The 10789-nt window shown below is 42.5% G+C and overlaps 1 protein-coding gene across 1 annotated transcript in view; it reads right to left on the bottom strand.

Annotated features, from left to right (window-relative positions):
- EGFL7 (EGF like domain multiple 7) overlaps window positions 1–4267 on the bottom strand; it is a 24558-nt gene extending 20291 nt beyond the window's left edge. Inside the window, exons 1-2 of the mRNA XM_044663939.1 lie at window positions 4032–4267; window positions 1023–1152 (exon numbers count right to left, since the gene is read on the bottom strand). The gene's annotated coding sequence lies outside the window, so the exon portion shown is untranslated. The remainder of the gene's footprint in view (window positions 1–1022; window positions 1153–4031) is intronic.
- Between the last annotated feature and the right edge of the window lie 6522 nt (window positions 4268–10789).

Below are 10789 nucleotides of genomic sequence, written 5' to 3'. Positions count from 1 at the left end.
TGTATAAGAGACAGAGAGAGAGAGAGAGAGAGAGAGAGAGAGAGAGAGAGAGAAAAGAAAAGAAAAGAAACTCCAGCCATGTGAGAATTCAGAATGAGATCTACCATCATCACCACCACCCTATGAGGGCTCTGGTTTCATGAGGCCATTTCTTTATGTACCCACTTTCCTTTGGGGAGACTCATGCACCTGGATCAGAGTTTGGGATGCATCTTGGGGTCAAAAAGTACTTCTCCTTCTCCCCACCACCTCCCCACAGTTATCTGAGTTGTAGCTGCATGAACTAACCAGCTGAGCTAAGAATGATGAGACCCATAAAATGATGATTTTAGGTAAACTAAAGTTTCTTACTGGTGCTTAAAAGATTTCATTCACCTTTGGATGCAATGGCGTGAAATATGGTTGGGAAGAGGACTGGATTTAGCATCAGAAGACTTAGATTCAAATCCTGACTCAGTTCTTTACTCCCTGTGTGATCTTGGGTAACTCCCTTCTCCTTTTTGAATTTAAAGGTTTTGGTTGTTGTTGTTTTTTTAATTTGTTTTTCATTTATAAAATGAAAGGTCAGAGATGCATTCCATCCCTAAAACCTTCACTCTTTGTAAAGCTGAAACTGGGAAAGGTTACATGGAATAAAGATCGAAGCCAAGGCTAGAACCAGGCAACTGGCCCTGAATGCCACTCCCTCTTTGTGTTGACCATTATTGTTTTAATGGCTTGTCTCCCAGCCAGAATGTCTGGGTGCTTTGGGAAACACCCTGGTTTTTCTGGAGCCCCATTGCCAATCTGTGGAAAGAGGAAGAGCTAGTGACTGTGGAAAGGTGGGGATGGGAAGAATGATGCTTTTTCTAAAAAGTAGATAGGAATCCAAGAGTATGGGTGGTCAAATGACTGACCTAAGGAGTGGATAAAAAGAAAATAAAGAGAAAACCCTCTCTTTGTTGCAATCCTAGGTGTGTCAGTGTAAAAACCTACTGTAGAGTGGCCAGCTATATTGTACATTTTCCTCTCTGGTTACTCACCTTGTCTGTAGGGTTCAGTCATTTGTCTGGATTCTTGTCATTGCCTCTGGCTTGCTATTGGAACAAGGGGAGCCAGATAGTGGGTCATAGTCTTGGCCAAATACTCGGTTGCTTAATTTCAGAGCAAAACCTAGGTTGATTAGAACAAGGTAAAAATGTCAGAGGTCAGAGACACAACTACCCATGGTGTAGTTAGTTTCCCCCATTTTCTAAGACTAAGGCTTGGCCCTACTGCCTCCTATTAGCAAATGCTTTACTCAGGATCCTGTCTGAAATTCTTTTGTCCACCATCCTTTACCAAGGCTACCTGGATGATACTTATACTCAACAGTCCCTGATAATATGTTTGCATTGTCCCAAATAGGTGTGGGTCTAAATCTTGGGATGGGGACCTGAGCTTAGTCAATATTTACTCCAATTACCAAGAATTGGAGTCAGTGAATAATGAGCCATTATCCTAGAAGTCTGAAGCAAAGCCTGGTTTGTGAGTTTGCTCCCAGTTCTTCCCTACTGTTGGCATTATTTGGTTGTTTTTTTCACACTTATATTCACTAGGTATTTCTCCAGCCCAAGACCTGTTGGTTTTAATTAATGAGACTTTATTACATTAAAACAATGTAGCCAATGACTAAACTTGTAGTGATGGGAAGGGATGTTGGCTCTAGGATTCTCCCTGACTTTGTGGACAATTAAAAAGACCTTTAAACCTTCATGGCCAATGTCACATTCAGTGGGAAAAGTGAATATTGCCTAACTTGTTGGGGATCTAGGCAGGGTCACATAGTAGTGCAGGTGCCACCCAATTTGGCATCAGAGAACTTGGATTCTAATCCTAGCTTGCTATACACTAGCTGTTTGACTGACCTTGAGCAACTCACTTAACTTTTTGAAGTTTGTTTCCTTATCTTTAAATTAAGAGGGACCTGGCCTTGGTGACCTATTGGGTCTCTTTCATGGAAGCTCTGAATCTCATCATTTTCCTGATATCTATTCTTCCTTCCTGGAGCCAAACTAGGAGAATTGGAATCCAGTCTCCATCCTGAGTTATACATAGGATTCAGAGCTGGTACAAACCTTAGTTATCACCTAATTCAATTCCTCCATTTTACTCATAAGGAAACTGAGGCCTGAGAAGGATAAGGCCTGGGCCAAGGTCCCCAAAATCCTAAAAAAGGTAGAGTAGACTTTTAAATAGAGGTCTTCTGACTCTAATTCTGGGCTCTGGTTCTGTATTCTTGAACCATACTTGGCAGAGGTGGGTAGAGGTCTTTGCCTTTGATTCCCACCCCCCTGGAGCTCTGCAACCTTACCCAAGCATTCAGACATTGCTTAGCCTTGTCCCACTGGACTCCCTCAGAGTTAAAAAGGTAGATGGCTAGCACTTAGAGGCCATGATACTGGGATGTGTGATTCATCCCTGCCTCAAAAGGGATCCTGTTACCAGGAACCCCTCTGTAGGATTTGGGAAATATCTAAACTACTCTGAATAGGTGAATAGTTCCTGGTAAAGAGAAGCATTTAGGGTCTCAGGACTGTCTAGTAAGAGCAGTAAGTAACCTATTTCCAAACCCTACAAGCAACAATACTAAAAAGCCAGAAATCATGGGGATCTCTCTCTTTCTCCCATCACCCTTTTACTCTCTATTTGCAAATGCATTTTATTATCCCTTCCAGAACCCAAATCCATTAACCCACTCAGTGGTAAGACTTGGGAAACAAAGCCTCCTTCCAAGCCCCAATTCTTCCAGACCTCTTATCTATAGATTGATGGCATTTAACCCATGACCTCCCATTATCCATGCTCTGAACTCTAATTCCCTGGCTCTTTCAGCTGTGGTCAAGTGGAAAGAGTTCCAGGCAGGGAGACTAGAGGCCTAGATCACAGATATGGCTTTGCCACTGACTCACTGGAAGACTTTGATTCTCTCTTTCTCTCAAATCGGGGTAATAAGTTCTGCCCTGCCTTCCCTACATGAAGATTGAGAGGTTTAAATAAGAATTATGAAAGTGCCTTGGGGGGAAAAAATCAGAAGCCTTGGGTGTGAGGAATTATTGTTAATGCTGTAAAGAAGCTAGACACTACAGGGTCCATCTGGGCCTCTCCAGGAGAGCAAAGTAAAAAAATCTTTGAGATTAGGTTTGACAAAGGTACCTGGCTTTTCTCAGATGACTTCTCCCTCCTTGACTCAAAGCATGTGTTTGATTAAGAAACAGAAGTGATGGGATGAACCACCAATTCCTATAGAGGTGACCGGAGGATTTCTCATTTTAATTTTGCTTTTAAAAATTATCTTAATAATCACAAGGAGAACCTGGGTTCTAGTCTTGGTCCTACTCCTGATTCCCCTTGTGACTTTGGCCAAGTCATTTTTCCTGACTAGAATTCATTGTTATCTAAAAAGTTCATTCCAACTCTGTATTTTCTGTTCTAGGTTCAAAGTTCCTTCTAGCTTGGACATTCTGTGCCCCATGACCTGGGTAATATACTGGCTCCCTCCCTTTTAGCACCATCTCAGTATGCTTTCCTAGGGTATTTCTTTACATCCATTCATCCACTAAGAAGCACCTACTAAAAATCTACACTATGTACAAGGCATAGATAAGAAAAGGGGGAGCCAGAAGTGTACAAGACAGTTCTTTACTTAATGAACTCTAAGTTGTACTCTAGGAGACAAGACTCAAACTTACAAGAAAATGATCAAAACAAGAAAATGTGTTGATGACAGTGTGGACAGGGAGCTGAGTTCTAGTCCTAGCCCTGAATTAACTAGCTATGTGGCCTTGGGAAGTCTTCAGCTGTTTGAACCTAAGTATCTTTCTCTATATACATTAAGGGAATTTGAATATCAGAGCCGGAAAGGATCTTAGCAATCAACCGATCCATAGTTCTCTGGTCCTATATAGAAAACATTCAAAAAATACTGAACTTTTGGGTCAGTGAGTTCCCATTTCCCTCCCTTTCTGGGGCCCCTCTCCCCCAAATGGACTCCATACCATGACAGACCATACCTGTTTCCACAGTTGTTCCAAGCCCCACCGCTTCTTCATCTCCATCTCAGCCCCCAGAATACATCTGCCTCCCCAATCTTGACCCAACAGGGTCACCAGCCACCTCTTCATCACACTGTCCTGGCTACCTCCACCTCCTCCAGGGAGGCATTGAGGCTGCCTCCTTCCTCCCATCCCTGTGGCTTCTTCTTCTCTCATCTGTCTTGGTCAGGTGGCAGTGGTCAGCTTCATGCAGAGATGGGAGGCCCCTCTCACAAGGCAAGGAAGGGCGGCTTTTTATGCTTCCCTTCTCCTGTAAATCAGGATTGGGATGGACAATTCCAGGCCGGACTTCCTGTGTGTGTTACTCGCTGATAAAGAGAATTCTGTCAGCAGAACAAACAGGAGGCTGAGGGGATGGGGGCTGGGGGATGCGAGCAGGGGCATGGCAGGAGGGAAGGAGGTGGGGAGGAGAGTCTAAAAGGAGCAGAAGCCCATATCACAGGTCCCTCTTCAGCTTTTAGAAACTGAGCAACAGTCTACCTCAGTCCCTAAAAATGTTCCTAAAAATCAGTGTGTTGTGATGGAAGAAATGCTGGACCCCAGGAGGCAAGTGAACTGGGTTCCAGTCCTGACCTGTCACTAACTCTCTTTGTGACTTTCAGCTAGTCACTTCACAAAGAGAAAGTCTAGGCCTCAGCATCTTTATTAGGAATACCTGCCCTACCTTCCTCTAGAGAATATATGTGAAAAGAGCAGGGGAAGGAACCCTGGACATGGCTCAGAAGATCTGGACCTGAAAATTCATAGTTGTATAATGCTAGGCAAATCACTTTCCCTCCCCATACCTCAGTTTCCTCATCTATAAAATGGGAGGGATGATATCTATTCTGCTAATCTCCAAGTGTTATTATGTGGAAAATGCTTTGGAAGCTTTAAAGTGACATACAGATGTGAGATATTCCCATTGTGGTGCCTTTTACATAATGGGTACTTGGGAAATGGTGGATTGAATTTCTCCATTATTTTATTTGACAAATATAGCTTTTAGAACCATGGAAAGAATGCTAGATTTGGTGATAAAAGCTGTGAATTCAAATCTTTCCACTTACTGCTTCTGCGACCGTGAACAAATCATTTTCTTTTCTATTTTTCAGCTATAAAAATGAGTGTGTGTGTGTGTGTGGGGGGGCGGGGACAGGCAGTTGGGTAGCTCAATGGATTGAGAGCCAGGCCTAGAGATAGGAAGTCCTAGGTTCAAATCTGGCCTCAGACACTTCCTAGCTGTGTGACCCTGGGCAAATCACTTAACCCCCATTGCCTAGGCCTTACCACTCTTCTGACTTAGAACCAATACACAGTATTGATTCTAAGGAGGAAGGTAAGGGTTTAAACAAAATGAGGGGATTTCTAAGGTCTCTTTCATCTCTAAATCTATGATCCTAGAATCCTAGAATCAAGTACCTACTAAACATGAGGCCTTCTATTAATAGCTCCATCCCCATACCAGGGTGTAGGGTCTTGCTGAGGTTTGGATACAAGACCTCTAGTTGTCTCCCTACCCAAAGGTCTGAATAATTACCCCGAAAGACAATCTCCTTTCTCAGTTCACAGGGTAAGGGAGGTTATTATTGGGGAATAGAGAACTGTGATTGATAGAATGTTGTAATTTAAGTCAGAGGACCTAGCTTCAAACTTCTACTTAGTACCAATGTAACTAGCATTGCAAGTCATTTAAGACTTTCTGGGGCCTGTTTCTTCATCTATAAAATGAAGTTATTGGACTGAATGACCTCTATATTCCTTCCAGCTCTTAATCATATGATCCTATGAATCTCCCCCATCATAGAGGATTTAGAGAGGTATTTGGTTGTCAGTTCTTTGTGTCAAATACTCTCTCCTCCCAGAAGACCAGGAGGAGATGGGGTGGGGGTAGGGGAAACAGTTGGCAGAGAGATGGGAGAAATTCCACTATCTTTCCAATCCTGGCTAGCAAAATCTATCAGGTTGGGAACAGAGAAGCAGTTGTTGCTGGGGAAAGAATTCAACTTTGATTTATCCCTTTCCCAAAAGGGAATGACTCGGGCAGAAAAAGAGACATTAAGCCTGTAGACTGACTATAAAAGCCTCTCGGGGAAGACAATAAGAGAAATGGATAGGTATTTTGGTACCAAGAGACAGGGAAATGCCTATATCCTGTAGCCTGCCAAAGATTCCTTAGTTTTCTCACCCCAGGAGATAAAAACCCCTTTACAGTCAAGCCTGTCTCCCTGGTAGCCTAGTCTGTAAACTTCATTGACTCTACCCCACTGGAAATAGATCTTGGAAAGAGTTAACTTCTCCGAGATCATAGTGAGTTAGAATTAGGGTCAGAGATTGTAGATTTAAAGCTGTAATGGATCTTAGAGGCCATCTAGTTCAACCCCCTCATTTTACAGATGAGGATATTGAATCCAAGAAAGATTGTGTAGCTTGTTGAAGGTCACATAGGGATCAAGTGGTAGAGAGAGGATTTGAACCAACTCCTTTGACTCCAAATCCAGCCCTTATTCCAGCTCTCCAATTTCCTAGTCCAGAGCTCTTTCTATTATACCACACTAACCCCTGAAACTTTCCACTACAATCTTCCCCTTTCATATGTCAGGAAGGTGATCCTGTCTTCTCCAGAGTTATGATGGGGAAGCTCAAGTCCTGGTAGGTCCTGCCAAGCTGAAAAGGCTTCAAGCACCAGCTCTACCACCCATGGTAGGACCTTGGGCTGGAAGCTGGAGGTCTTTATCACCATTACCTCCAAGATCTACATGGTGATAAATGTTATGGCCACAGCAATTCCCAAAGATAGTTGCCTAAGTCACAGGGGGGTTTTGATCCATTTTGGCAGAGGGAGAAGTATGCACAGGGACAATTATGATTCCCTAAAATACTCAACTCCAGTATTATTGAGCCTTGACTGTGTACAAGGGCCCATGACAGTTGCTACACAGAGTAGGAGGGGCAGGAAATGTTACCCACTTTGTTCTAGGAAAGTCAGGCAGGCTTGACTCCAGGGGCCCTCTTCCTCTATTCCTGCCCTCCTTTGAGAAAGTCCAACCCTGACCCTCTTCCCCCACATTCTTTCTAGGGTTTGCTCCACCTCAGAGGAGGCGAGGTGTTCTGGCCTGATTTTAAGGAGTCCCAGATATTGCTACCATTTAGAGTCAGGGCCTGTAAATCTGTAAACTCAGTTCTTTGTTGCTGACCTTCTGGCTCCTCCAGCAGTAGTACCTTATGGCTAGGGCCTGACTGGTCTAGCTGGTATGGCATTATTAGCCCCCTCCCCAAATCCAGCTTTCTCCTTTGATAGTCTCCCCTCCTATAATGGGAACCAGCTCATTCTACCCATTCAGATCTCTGTTTTCAGATCTAATCAGTTGCCAGAGTCTTCCCTCCTCTCAATCCCCTTTTATTACTTAATATTTACATTGCATCTATCTTATATCTACTCGATATGAGTACATGAGGTCTCCTAGGATAGAACATAAGCTCCTTGAGGACAAGCACTGTTTCATTTTCGTCTGTGTATCCCCAACACCCTGCACAGAGGCTGGCATGTTAGAAATATTTCATAAATGTTTGTTGACTGCTTGTTTGGTTGGTTGAATCACCTTGTGTTTGTGTGAGAAGATTAGAGACCTAATTCTGGAGCCCCATCAATGCATTTTATCAGGATCCTTCTGGGGGCCTTAATACTGCCTCTGTCTAGCAGTCTTATTCCTATTATTTTCCTGTCTCTTCTGACTCACTGACTTGATTCAAGTCCTTTTCTATGTTTTGAGGGCTCAATGTCTACACCTCTCCCACTGCCCCCATCTCCTTCTATTGACATCTGGTGGTTAAACTTTCCCTGAATCTCTTAGCCATCAGTAAACCTTTTTGCGGCTTGGGATTTTATTGGTGTAAGACAGAGGTATCAATCACAAACCTGCAATACTCTTGAGTGTGGCCCAAACCAGATTAAAAATCTAATTGGGAAATAATTTAGTAAAAATAAATAAAAATACAATAGAATATAAATAATTTTAATGTGTGTTTTTCTAAGTCAATATTCATACTACTGGGATCCTTAAGTATGATTTTAGTGACCTTTCTTTCTATTTGAACTTGACGCCACAGGTATAGCCGAACTCTCAGAGTAAAAGTTCCATCTACCAATGTAGATGTAAAACTCTTCTACAATTTATTGGCTTAATAGACACTTATACGGTAAGTGACCTGCCTTTGGTCCCACAGCCTGCATATATCAGAGGCAAGAATTAAATCCTAACTTTCTAACTCCATGGACAACCCTCTATCCACTTCTCAATGCTGGCTTTCATGAATCCTGTAGCAATGGATTATAGTTATTCATGTCTATATATTATCCTTTCTAAAAGATCGTAAGTTTTCTGAAGGCAGAGTATTCAATTTATTTCTGTTTCCACTTGGGAACCAAACAGTGTTGGGCACTCGACAGTATTTGTTGAATTAGACAAACAAATATTAGGATATAAAATCTTTGAGTTGAGAAGGACTTTAGAGGGTAGCTAACCTACTCTTACTATTTGTTAGAACCATAATAAACATTCATTATAACTCATATGGGTGTAGATTTCTTTCTTTTTTTTTTTAAAGTACTCACCCACCCAAGGTAGAAATCCTGCCTACAACAGTCCCCAAGGTCACCTTTAATAAAAGAGCTTTAAAATGTGTCATCTAGATCCCCTTCCAACCCCAAATCAGATGTTCACATTCTTAGTAAACATGAAATGTTTTCATTTTCCTGAACTCTTTCTAGCTTCCCAGATGATGATATGATTTTTTTCTAGACCCCTTCCTTAAGTGAAAATAGCTGGGACCACAGGCTGGTAGAGTTTTAGGGGTAGAGATGATATGGCAAAGTGGAAGGAGCACTGGATTGGACAGGAGACCTGGATTATGGTTTTAGCTTTCTGAATAACTCCCAGGGCAACCTAGGGCAAGACATCCCTTTCCTGGGCCTCAGTTTAAAATGTAGGAGTTAGACTAGGTTAGTCTAAGCTCTAAGATTTTATGATTCTAAATTTCTCCTAAAGATGACTTGGCTCCAGCCCTTCCCCTCAAGAAAATAAGTGAGTTACCTTTTTCTAGTTCTGCAGGCCAGATGCACGGCAAATTGGCTGAGAAATGCAGAGCCCCTGTCCTTGCCTGAAATCACTTGCTGCCATGTTTCCCCAGACTCCAGCTCAGCAAAAAAGGTCAGAACCCTTGATTGAGGCTGTATTGCACATCCCTACTACCATGTGACATATGGGCACTGGTGACATCTCCATTTGAGCCAGAGGAGGTGGGAAGAGGAGAATGAACATATTGAGAAGGGAAGAAAAAACACCATTTCCTGTTTATCACACCATTGGAATCAGTTAGGTTGAGCCAGCAGCTGGCCAAGGGAGGCAGAATGGTGAATGGTGTTTTAAATAACAGGGGCAGGGACCAGACTACCAGAGAGGCTGCTGAGCATTTTAAGGTTGGTGGAGGTGAATTATGACTAGATGGGTGAACTTAATTACTTTTTCCTCATTGTGAATGTAGGAGTAGGGGCAAAAAAAGAAAGACGGATACCCATCATTTATACTTGTTGCCTTTATTTTATAGGATAAGTGTAGTGGGATCATTTTTAGGAGATGAGAGGATCATGTAGGGAGAAGTCCCATTCTTTGGGGTTGATGGGCACTTCCTGGAAAAACCACAAGGTAGCCCAGTTTTGGGGTCCTTCAAGAATTTCCTATGCAAGCCTCTTAAAGAGAATTCTCTCTTCTCCTTGGTTAGTGGGCCACATTGATTTCAGTGTTGTTACAATCTTGGAAAATATTGCCCACAAAATGGGGAAATCCATAGCTAAGTCCAGCCCCACTGCTCTCTTAGGTGAACCTTCTGCCCCTAGCCAAACTTGTCTTGTCAATACTCTTCCTTTCCTTTCTCTGTATCTTTCTTTGACCCAATCCCCCTACTTGGAATGAACTCCCTCTCTTTTCTGACTCTTTGATTCCTACTCATCCTTCAAGTTCCAGCTTAAGACCCATCTCCTCTTCAGAGCTTTCTTTCACTTTTTCCGCTGATACTTATATCTCCTTCCCTTCTATTCTCTATTTACAAATTTGTACCACTTCTTAGGCACTTCTTGCAAATTCTCTAGTTATCTCCTTCTCTCCACTGTTTCACTGTTTTCCTTATTTTCCCAATGATATAATAAGCTTCTGAAAGCCAGAGACTATATCTTATATTTCTTGATGAGACTGGGCTGAGCATCAATATTCAGGAATGGCAGTTTGAAAGTGGAAGGTGTATGTTGGGAGTATAGTGAGATAAAAAAAAAAAAGCTAAGCTGATGAGTTTGGACTTCTTCCCTTGGGGATGAAAGTCCTTGGAAGATTTTTGGGAAAGGGAGAATCATGGTGTCACAGGAAAAAGGGAGAGCTTCTTTGAATTAATGCAGGGATCATTAGTGTTGAGGAAGGCTGGCCTAGGCATTTTAAGCCTGAAGCTAAGCTTGGTGGGACTCCACAAATGCCAATTCCCAATGGCCCAGATGATGAATCATCTTGGGCAACAGAGGGACCCATATGGCCCAACCTAGATAACCTATACAAGGCTTACTTCTTGGGTCTGAGTTAAATTGTAGACAAAACCAGTTTTAATCTTCTCTTGGTCAGGATGGCTTTTCATGATGAATTGGAAAGAGTGCTAGATTTGGGATTAGAGGAGTTGGGTCCAAATCTCATCAC

This window comes from Gracilinanus agilis, chromosome 2 (assembly GCF_016433145.1).
Source record: "Gracilinanus agilis isolate LMUSP501 chromosome 2, AgileGrace, whole genome shotgun sequence".
Taxonomy (NCBI): Eukaryota; Metazoa; Chordata; class Mammalia; order Didelphimorphia; family Didelphidae; genus Gracilinanus; species Gracilinanus agilis.
The sequence above is the reverse complement of the archived record's forward strand: the minus strand, read 5'-3'. Positions and strand labels throughout refer to the sequence as shown.